We start from the raw sequence: 11,377 nt of genomic DNA on the forward strand, positions 1-11,377 counted from the left end.
AGCATAACTTAATGAAGACTCATGCGCTGATAGAAACTCCACTTACAATGTTTGCTTAAAAGAAGGATTGTCCTCTGTTTTTTTTTTTTTATGTAGTCCATTTAACCTAATGCTGCCAATCAAGAATGATATGCCAATAAATAACTCTCATTTGTGTGTTCCTCATCTATAGATTATTGATTGTGATCAACATCAATGCCGATAAAAAACATGGATAAATGAACATCGTTGAAAGCAACTTTGTAGAAATGAATGGAGCCGCATTGATTAGACTCTCTGACTGACGACCTATTACGTAAGGGTTGTTTCGGCTCATGAAAGTCACCTGTGATTGGCAGGATGGTCGCTCAATCAGCCCAAAGTAACAAAACGCAAAGAATATTGTATACAAATCCACCATTTGGACTTGGTATGGGTTTAGCTTGGAAAAGTGTGGGGGACAAAAATCACCTTTTAAAGAGTGCGGGGGATGTGTCCCCCAAGTCCCCCATGGCTGCTACGCCCTTGCTGTCTACACTGGTCTCAGAACAGTTCAAAATGCACCTTATTTTCATTCTTACTCAATAAAAAGCCTCTGAAAGTAACATCAGCTTTTGGATGAACCCAGTGATTCACAATGTGATTGCACAGTAAATATAGGATTTCGAAGGAAAAAATGCGCTAAAGTACACATTGTGTTTAGCAGCGTGGCGTTTCGTGATAAATTGCATACATTTTTAAAATGACATATCGGATGAAACTAGAGAGACTCTAATCTTTAGACTCAAACAGGTTTCATTGTAAAAATGTCTCGGTTACATGAAGCGTAATCCTTGTTCCCTGAGTGGGAATGAGACGCTACATAATCGCATTGGGACATGCCCTGAGTGTCACATGGTCTGAAGCCCTTATACAATCATGCCAATTTATTGGCTGATGGCGCTTAAGCAATGCCCCTAGTGAGCTATGTCATGGGCTTCATAAAGGCGCTTGATTCACGCCATCGAGTCTGCTACTAGCAGCTCGTACTACAATAGTCTATGAGCAAAATTATGTAGAAACGTCCTTGGGCAAATAGCCCAAGCGAGGTCTTAACATCACCCTTGAACACCCTGTGCAAAATCCATACATAAGGGATTAATCGACAGGGCATGCAAATCACCAACCCTTTTATACGATGCCAATGCCACCATCAGAGCCATTTTAAGAGTCAGAAACTTGTCAGCAACTGTTGCCAAGGGCTCAAACAGGGCACCCGAGAGCACCTCTAAAATAACAGATAAATCCCATAAAGGAACACGGATGGGACCAAAAGGTCTAAGCCTGTGTACCCTGTGCATAAATCGAGAGACAAGAGATTGTCTACAAACAGAGACTCCATTGATAAGCGCATGCTCAGCCACTATAGCAGCAACATAGACTTTAAGCATTGCTGGGGCAACCCCGACCCCAAAACGCTCTTGTAAAAAAATCCAGCACTGTACTGACAGGGCAGTGACCTGGAACTTCACCTCGCGCTGTACACCAAGAAGCAAAAATATGCCACTTGAACATATAAAGCTTCCTAGTGCTCTAGCATTTGGAGCTCTAGCATTCAGAATGGTATCAACCACAGCAGGGGATAACCCATCATTCAAAAGTGCGCCCCGTTGAGGGGCCATACCCATAACTTCCACAAGTCTGGACGAGGGTGCCAAATGCTGGTCCAAGCCTGAGACAACATGTCTGTTCTGACTGGAATCCCCCAATGCACTTTCTCCAGAGAGACCAGAGTCGAAAACCATACTTGAGATGGCCAAAACGGCGCCACTAACAGAAGCCGAACCTGATCCTCCCGAACTCTCTGCAGAACTGCGTGCAGCAGTCTGATTGGTGGAAATGCGTAAAGACGTGTTGTCGGCCACTGATGCGCCAACACATCGATGCCCAGCGGTGCCGGGGGCTAGAGGGAAAACCAGAGGGGACAGTGTGACGTCTCACTCGAAGCGAACAGATCCACTTCTGCTCTGCCGAACCTTCCCAGATTTGTTCCATAATCTGAGAATGTAATGTCCACTCTCTCTCTGGGCATCAAGCTCTGTTTGGACAGGAGATCCACCCCCAAATTCAACTGGCCTGGAACATGCACGGCTCATAGAGACAGCACGTTGTCCTGTGCCCACAGAAGAATGCGACATGCCAGCCTCAGCATGACATGAGAATGAACTCCTCCCTGGCGATTGATATAGGACACCACCGTCCTGTTGTCTGATCAGATAAGGACATGACTGCCCTGAATCTCTGGGAGAAAAAACTTAATTGCCAGCAGCACCATGAACATCTCCAGACAGATTATGTGCCAATATTGCCGCTGGCCTGTCCAAACCTCGCAGGCTGGATGACCCTCGTATACAGCACCCCAACCCGTGGAGGTGGCGTCTGTTGTTATAAATTTGCGGCAACACACCTGTCCAAACAGAACACCCGACATCAGAAGGCGGGTCCGTTTCCATGGTGACAGAGTTCAGTTAGCACCCACGTGTCACTTTGAAAAGACGGAACGCATGCATCAGTTTAACAGTTGTAAAAGCCGCACTCTCTCTGAGAAGGGGGAATCTCCTCTATTGCCCCTTTTTTTAAAGAGAGAATGAATTTCCCAAATCAAAAACTGAGCTTCCAGAACAGAAACATCTGTTGGAACAACCCCGCTGAACACCGGCGGAGTTCGTCTGAATTAAAATACATAACCATGCTTTATTCTTTGAAGTACCCAGTTCGAAATGCCCTTCAGCTACTGCCAAGCCGACAGATGGGCAGACAGAGGGATTAATGCATGGCTCTTGCCTGCAGCGCAACCTGTAACCACTAGATGGCATGCCTGGCTTACTTTTGGTGACTGCCCCCAAACCAGCGGCACAGCAGAGGGAAGCCTTTGCTCCTCAAATACTGTGGCTGGTTGGAGGAAATTTGATCATGTTTTTGCCTTTATTGTATTTAGGCATAAATAATGAGCACCCTGAATGTATCTACTGCAGGGTTGCTGACAGAATAAACCTTTTCCCTGGTATTTGAAGGGGAAAATTATATGAACATTGAGGGGAATGTTTATTTCAGAAAACTGGTTCACCACAACGGCCCCAGCACTCTTTATGGGGGGACAACGTGTGATGCTTATGTTCACTGTATGTTTTGTGTACACTTGTGCTCAATGAACATCGAATTTTGATATGCATGTCTCGAAACCCTTGGTCATGGAGACAGAGGCCGTATTTGATCAGGCAGTTATAAAAAGCTATCACTCTGAATGTACACTATATTGCCAATAGTATTCGCTCACCCATCCAAATAATTGAATTCAGGTGTTCAATCACTTTCATGGCCACAGGTGTATAAAATGAAGCACCTAGGCATGCAGACTGCTTCTACAAACATTTGTGAAAGAATGGGCCGCTCTCAGGAGTTCAGTGAATTCCAGTGTGGTACTGTGATAGGATGTCACCTGTGCAACAAGTCCAGTTGTGAAATTTCCTCACTACTAAATATTCCACAGTCAACTGTCAGTGGTATTATAACAAAGTGGAAGCGATTGGGAATGACAGCAACTCAGCCACGAAGTGGTAGGCCACGTAAAATGACAGAGCGGGGTCAGCGGATGCTGAGGCGCATAGTGCGCAGAGGTTGCCAACTTTCTGCAGAGTCAATCGCTACAGACCTCCAAAGTTCATGTGGCCTTCAGATTAGCTCAAGAACAGTGCGTAGAGAGCTTCATGGAATGGGTTTCCATGGCCGAGCAGCTGCATCCAAGCCATACATCACCAAGTGCAATGCAAAGCGTCGGATGCAGTGGTGTAAAGCACGCCGCCACTGGACTCTATAGCAGTGGAGACGCGTTCTCTGGAGTGACGAATCATGCTTCTCCATCTGGCAATCTGATGGACGAGTCTGGGTTTGGCAGTTGCCAGGAGAACGGTACTTGTCTGACTGCATTGTGTCAACTGTGAAGTTTGGTGGAGGGGGGATTATGGTGTGGGGTTGTTTTTCAGGAGCTGGGCTTGGCCCCTTAGTTCCAGTGAAAGGAACTCTGAATGCTTCAGCATACCAAGAGATTTTGGACAATTCAATGCTCCCAACTTTGTGGAAACAGTTTGGGGATGGCCCCTTCCTGTTCCAACATGACTGCACACCAGTGCACAAAGCAAGGTCCATAAAGACATGGATGAGCGAGTTTGGTGTAGAAGAACTTGACTGGCCTGCACAGAGTCCTGACCTCAACCCAGAGTCCTGACCTCAATAGAGCACCTTTGGGATGAATTAGAGCGAAGACTGCGAGCCAGGCCTTCTCGTCCAACATCAGTGTCTGACCTCACAAATGCGCTTCTGGAAGAATGGTCAAAAATTCCCATAAACACACTCCTAAACCTTGTGGAAAGCCTTCCCAGAAGAGTTGAAGCTGTTATAGCTGCAAAGGGTGGGCCGACATCATATTAAACCCTATGGATTAAGAATGGGATGTCACTTAAGTTCATATGCGTCTAAAGGCAGATGAGCGAATACTTTTGGCAATATAGTGTATTTACAACAGAGGATGCCAGATAAATCATCTTCCCTAGCATAGAACAGGAAAGAATGTGTGAATATGGAGGGGTATTAAGAGCAAGCAGGCTCACCACAATGGTCCCAGCGTTCTTATGGGGGAACAACGTGTGGTGCTTATGTTCACTATGTTTTGTGTACACTTGTGCTCAATGAACATCGAATTCTGTTATGCATTTCTCGAGACCCTTGGTCATGGAGATAGAGGCTGAATTCTGGAAGCGTTAAAAAAAAATTATAATGTTTGCTCCCCAGCAAGCTGCAGGGGAAAACTGAACCATATTCTGGTTGTCGCACGTTCAAGGCATGTACAATGATGAGCTCATCCCGATACTGACCGAAGGGCAAACAGGAGAGAAACAGATACGTTTATACGGTCCAATTTCGTTCACTGAATAGGGGCTCATCCTTCATTACACAGCAAGCCCGTCAGGCTAACACAAGCTGAAAATATTAAATGTTTGTTTCCTGTCTGTCACTCACTCAATGTTGTGTCGATGTAGTGACACTAGGGGTTCGATCTTGAGAGCCCCAATCATCTTTGCTTAAAATAGAAAGGCCAATGAAAATTGGCGAGTGGTGTGCGTCACTCATTCAGATTTTTTCTTCGGAGCCGAATGCATGTGTGTTCGTCCTCTTACTCTTTGCTACACTGCTGGATTCTTACGGCACATATCAGTGGTCACCCTCACACGGTTGAGTGCTGTGTTTCCCCTGGGCGCTTTGGCAGCCTGAATCTGTAGGTGCTAAAAGAGTATATTAGAAAGAGTATATTTCCTTCTAAAAGAGCTCGTGCAAACGCTTGGTGTCATTTTAAAGATGTCCTTCTGTGTTTGCGCTACTGGATGTGGCCGTTATCTCTCTCCTCCAGATACCCATGAAATCTGCCTTGAGTGTCTGGGGCGCCAGCACACCGAGGCGGCTTTCGTGGAAGGGTTATGTTCTCATTGCGAGAACATGCCCATGAGAACATTGCGGTCGCGGCTCACTTCCTTCTTCATGAAGAAAGGAGCCACTGCAGCTGCTCCCCAACCCAGTCCGTCCTGGGCTGACACTCAGCTGGCCGGGTCGGCAAGCACCGTGGGTAATCTGGATGTGGACATGGGAGCATTTACGCCGGCTCAGCCCCCGCGGACCTCCCATCCCCCAGCACACTCATTCTATCCAGACGAGCTGTCGAGCGATGCAGGCGGTCTGCCTCAGGGCGGGTTTAATGTGTCGCTCTCAGCTCGCGACGAGGATGAGCTTTCGGTCACGGCATCGGAGGGTGGGCTTCTGCTATCGGAAGTGGATGAATCTTCTGAGCTCTCGCCCACGGGTGGTAGAGTACAGGATGAGTCGGATGCTGAAATGACAGCCGTGCTTGCCCAGGCGGCTGCGAACATTGGGAGGAAGTGGAAACCTCCACACTGCCCTGAGCATTCGCAGCTGGATGATTGGTTTCTGGGCTCGGAGCGCGACTCACGGCTGCACCCTGCCCCGGTGCCTTTCTTCCCCGAAGTGCACAAGGAGCTAACGAAGTCATGGAAGGCACCTTTTACTGCCAGTACATGCTTCGCGGGCTTGTCCACTCTGACTACCCTCGACGGTGGAGCAGCTAAGGGATATGTCGAGCTTCCCCAAGTAGAGTGCACCGTAGCGGTGCATTTATGCCCGCATTTATGACCTGTGGCTCAACCTTGCAGAGGTGCGTGATGTGCCCATCTCCCAAGGGGGGCTTTTTGGCGACACAGTCGAGGATTCGCTCATCAGTTCTCGATGGTGAGAAAGCAGACCGAGGCAATTAAACACATCCTGCCGCAGCGTGACCCGGCCGCCTTCAGGCCATCTAGGTCCCGCACCCGTCTGCTTCTCGCCAGAGCAGTTCCCCTGCGGTGCTGGAACCGGCTCCTGTACCATCAGAGCCCGCAAGCCAGCCTCAGAGAAAAAGATCCTCCCGCGGGAAGTTGGCTCCACCTGCCCGTCAGTCGGCCCCCAAAAACCCCAGACGGGCTTCGAGGCGGTCCTGACATGGCACTCACAATGGCCAGGTGCTGGAAGTCTTTCCGGTCAATCAGGCAAACACGAGTTCTTCCCGTTCCCTCGTTCTCTGCCGAAAGACAGCCGGCGAACAGGTAAGTGTGCTGGTCTCTGGGGCCGCTCACCCGCCCCAGTCACAGGCCACCGTTGCGGGCTTGCGGAGCAGCACGTCCCCCCTGGGCTGTCTTCCAGGTGGGGCGCCTGCTCTGCCTTGCCGTGAACCACCCTGCCCGGGCACAGTAAGTCCAGTCGTCCCCCTGGTGCCGCTGTCACGGAGGCTGGAGGCCTGGTTAGCGCTCTCCAGCCCCTCATGGTGGCTCATCAGGACGATTCGCCTTGGCTACGCGATCCAGTTCGCCAGACGCCCACCCCGGTTCAGTGACATACTCTCCACTACGGTGCACATTGAGGGTGCCTCCGTCCACCGAAAAAATGAGCAGAGATCATAGTGCACATCTCTTGTCTCGTCAGAATGCCTTCGTGGTCCACAAACGGGAAAAAGACAAATAAAAACTAGTTAAAATACCTCGCATCTCTTGATAGCATCCCGAAAGAATAGTGGCACAGACGAAGCCATCACTCCATTGAGGAATATTCTCTTATTCCAGCCCTCTCGTTCTGTGGCCAGGCTCATGCATGATCCCCTCCGCCATGAGCAGTTCACTTTGAATGGGGGGGGAGAGAAAGGCAGAGGCCACTCCTCCATTGCCTTATTCATGTGCATTCTTTCAGAATGACACAGAAAAAGTCAATAGGGACAAAGGGGCTAATTTGTTTCCTTACCTTCAAACAACGAATTCTCTCATACAGTGTTTTTAATAGCGTTGGCTCAAGACATGCATGGTAACTCTTTTGCATGCTTGTTTGTCCAAAAATAGCCGCCGAAGATGTGGAACTGGACAAGTGGGGATAACGCCTCGTGGTGAGAATTTGTGAGCCTCGAACAGTGCCGCTGTCCCCGTCGGACCCTTGTAATGTTTGGAAAAAAACACATTAAAATTGATCTGAAATTACGTTGTATAAAATTATGTAAGTCGCTTCTTAAATTCCATCCTGTGTTGCCACTCAAAAGGGTGAATAATAATTATCCTCGCTTCGACGTGAGTCATTGGTACAACACGGGCCAGACGAGATCACGCACTGCAGAACAGAAAATCGGTGTCGCGAAGCGAGCACCTTTATGGAGCCCATGACGTAGCTCCCTAGGGGCGTTGCTTAAGCGCCATCAGCCAATAAATTGCCGTGACTGTATAAGGGCTTCAGACCATGTGACACTCAGGGAGTGTCCCAATGCAATTACACAGCTCAAGTTCCTACGAAAGGGAACTTAAATAGGTTTCTTCCCAGATGTAGTTTTGTTGGTGTTTCTCCCAAAGACAAACTCCGCTGTGGTTGGCACCATGTTGTTGTTGTTTGTTTTGTTTTTTGCATAGTAACATTCTTTTCAGGGCACATTTTACCCCCCAACTGCCTTCACTGCAAATTATCCAGATGTTTTACTTTTACTATTACCATTGTATTCAGTGATGATTCTCTTCACCACACAGTCATTTTGTTTTTACTGTACTGCAATAATGAATGTTATTAATAATGAATGTTATGAATGTTATAGCCCTGACTATCCTTGATAACAGCTAATACTGTATTTATTTGCACTTGCAGATTTCATTTTCAGCCTCAGCTCTGCATAGCTGAAGATCTTAATAAGCCATTCATCTGGACATCACACACTCGTATACAGTACACAATGGGAATAGTAAAAATACTCTACACTAACTGTTACAAACCAGCTGAAAAACCTCTACAAGATTCTTTTGTGACATATACTCTTGGGCCACATCCACACTAATCCATTTTCATTTTAAAAAACATTGATTTTGCTACGTTTATGCCTCTCATCCACACTGGAATGGCATTTTCCTCCACCAAAAACTGAGACTTTTAAAAACACTCTTCATAACCGCATGCTTTGGAAAATGGTGATTTTAGAAAACCGAAAACAGAGGTTTAGTGTGGATTTGGCCTTGAACTGTACAAAAGCTCACTGATTCAAGCAGAATTATGTGGAACTGTATGATCTTAAACTGCATTGTAAAATATTTTTGCCAATGTAAGATATATTGAAGATTAAATTTAATAACAAAATATTTAATCCAATTAAAAAACAAATATTGATTTTATTTTAGGTATTTCTTCTTTAGGAAATGCTGTTATTTCTGTATTGATTGAGTGTTAATGTTTCTGTGTCTGAGAAATGTTTCTGAGAAATTTGCCCTAATTCTTATAGAAAATGTGAGATATTGGATACTTCAGCTGAATATTTCTCCGGGTATAACTAAAATGATACAGCTAAAATGGTAAAAGATAACAAGATAAAAACCTTTGTTTTAGATTACAGATCATTATTACAAAGTAACGAAATAACTGAAAGTCTTAAAGTGAAAGTTATAAAAAAAAAAATTATTTTTATAACCAAAAGCATCTCAGCCTCTCAGCCTTACTGTAATATAATGTTTTAAACCGTTAGGTGACCTTAAGATGATATTTCATTCAAATTCAAATAAGGGATCTTGGAATGGTGCTATTCAAAAGGGTCTCATTCAAAAGTTTAAATATATACATATTTGCTGTTACAATACATGCCATGTGATATGATGGTGTTTCTTTCAGTCCACAAAGCAGGGAAACATTGATTGTTGTAATACAACTAAAGATCATTATTTGAAAGTACTTTGAAAAATGTATATGCTGTTTAGTATATATATCAAAAGGAAAACTGAGGGCATCATTATTGTTATTGTCCAGGAAATAAAAAGATCCAGTTCATTGAACACATGTTGACCATTTGTGCATGTATAAAAATACCAAACCATTTCTGACCAAATATATGATGTAATTAACAAATCGAATACATTTAAAACACGTGACAGCTTGTCACAATAAAAAAGTGACAACTTGCCTCAACAAGACATGTATGAAAAATTAATTATTACTTTCCTTATAAAGTGGCTCCTTTCATTGTTCACTTGTTTACCCAACAGCTAAAGCTAAAATATTATGATATTGGAATTTTAGTACAGAATTTGAGCATAGAATTCCCTAAAGTTATTCTAATTTCAGACAGGTTTGAACACAGTAAAAATACACACCCTAACACTCTACAGAGTGTAATATTACAATAGGGGATTTGAAGCCAAACTCTGCATTGTTTGAATTTCAGCTTGAGCTGTCTTTTTGTGGACTTAATGCTGAGCCGCATCATGAATATTATTAAAACAGCTGCAAACCATCACTCTGGCTTTTTATGTCTTTATAGGTCCAACTACAAATTAATTATGGCCTTTGGCATGAGACACATCTGAATGCCAATCCCACACTTTAACCCACCATATCAGAGGAACAATGAAGCATTTCCATATGTACAAATGCTTATTTGTCACTTGAATTGTACATAAAAGTCAATTGATTGCATGCATTTTTAACATTTCCTTTCAAAGTCAAATCATGGCAACTATAGATAGCTTTTTCACCATTCATTCTGGCATGAGATGACCTCATCGCTCTCTATTAGATCATATTGACAATGTTTATAGCAATAAAATTTCTGTATTGATATTGATGATCTTCCAGTTCACTGAAAACATTGAAAAACTGTCAGTCCCATTTCATGCTATCCGATTCTAGACCTTTTCAGATAGCGTGACATTTCAGTTTTCGAAATACCAATCGTATATCTCTAATAAGGTCTGCTTTACAAGGATAAAGAGTTTAGAGTATCGCAGGAGGGAAGGAGATAACCACACATCCAGAAGATGGATGGATTGATGGATGGATGGATGGATGGATGGATGCAACCTCTGTAGTAACAAGAATTCTATCTGTAATAAATATATTGGAAGACTCTATACAGTCAGATTTGTTCCCTAATATATTATTAATCATAACCCTGACCTTAAATCCTATCCTTAACCCTTAAGCCTACTGACATAGTTTTACAGAATATGGGTCAAGTCTTTAAATATAGGTTGAGAATCTTTATCCTGCCGTATAACTACAGCAGATCTGGATCATAAAGTGCATCTGGAAACCTTTTTTTTTTTGGTGTGTGTATTAGAACACAACAATTCAACAGAAGATGCTTTACTCGGACACTGTATTTGCATAATACACTTTGTGAGAATGTGAAATGGCGGGTCTATAACATAGCTCCCTGATAATGGTGGTGTAATCATTATGCTTCATTTCTATCCAAATAATAACTAAAAATAGATGGGTAAATGAACCACTACAACAGAAGGTAATATATGTGGCAGTATAGCTCACTAGAGGAGAAATGACACTTCAGTTTAGAAATGTTTCTGCAAAGTAATCAGCAATAATAAAACATCTGTGATTCTAAAACAGATGGATAAATCCATATTCAAAGAGCTCTGTGGCAATTTTAGAGCTCAATTTAAACAGAATATGTGATTGGATTCTTGATAAATCGCTGAATGTACCACTACTAATGCCACAAGGGAACAAATGGTGAAAAAGTGTTTAATAAAGTCTGCTATTTGAAAATTAGCATCTACTTTTTGAAATGTCACTAAAGGGTTGAGATAGAAAGAAAAGGATAAAAATCATAGTGGACTAGAATTCAGTGGACTAGAAAGGATAAGAATCTTTAAACGGTTTTCTTGTATTGTCGGATGTGATTTTTCGTAGCTATATGCGTGTTGGTGGCAGTAGTGGTTTTAACCACCACGCAAACCACGCAATTGCATGGGGCCCCGGATGTTGAGAGGGCCCCCATGCCGGTAGGAAA

Source organism: Myxocyprinus asiaticus, chromosome 14 (genome assembly GCF_019703515.2).
Source record: "Myxocyprinus asiaticus isolate MX2 ecotype Aquarium Trade chromosome 14, UBuf_Myxa_2, whole genome shotgun sequence".
Lineage (NCBI taxonomy): Eukaryota > Metazoa > Chordata > Actinopteri > Cypriniformes > Catostomidae > Myxocyprinus > Myxocyprinus asiaticus.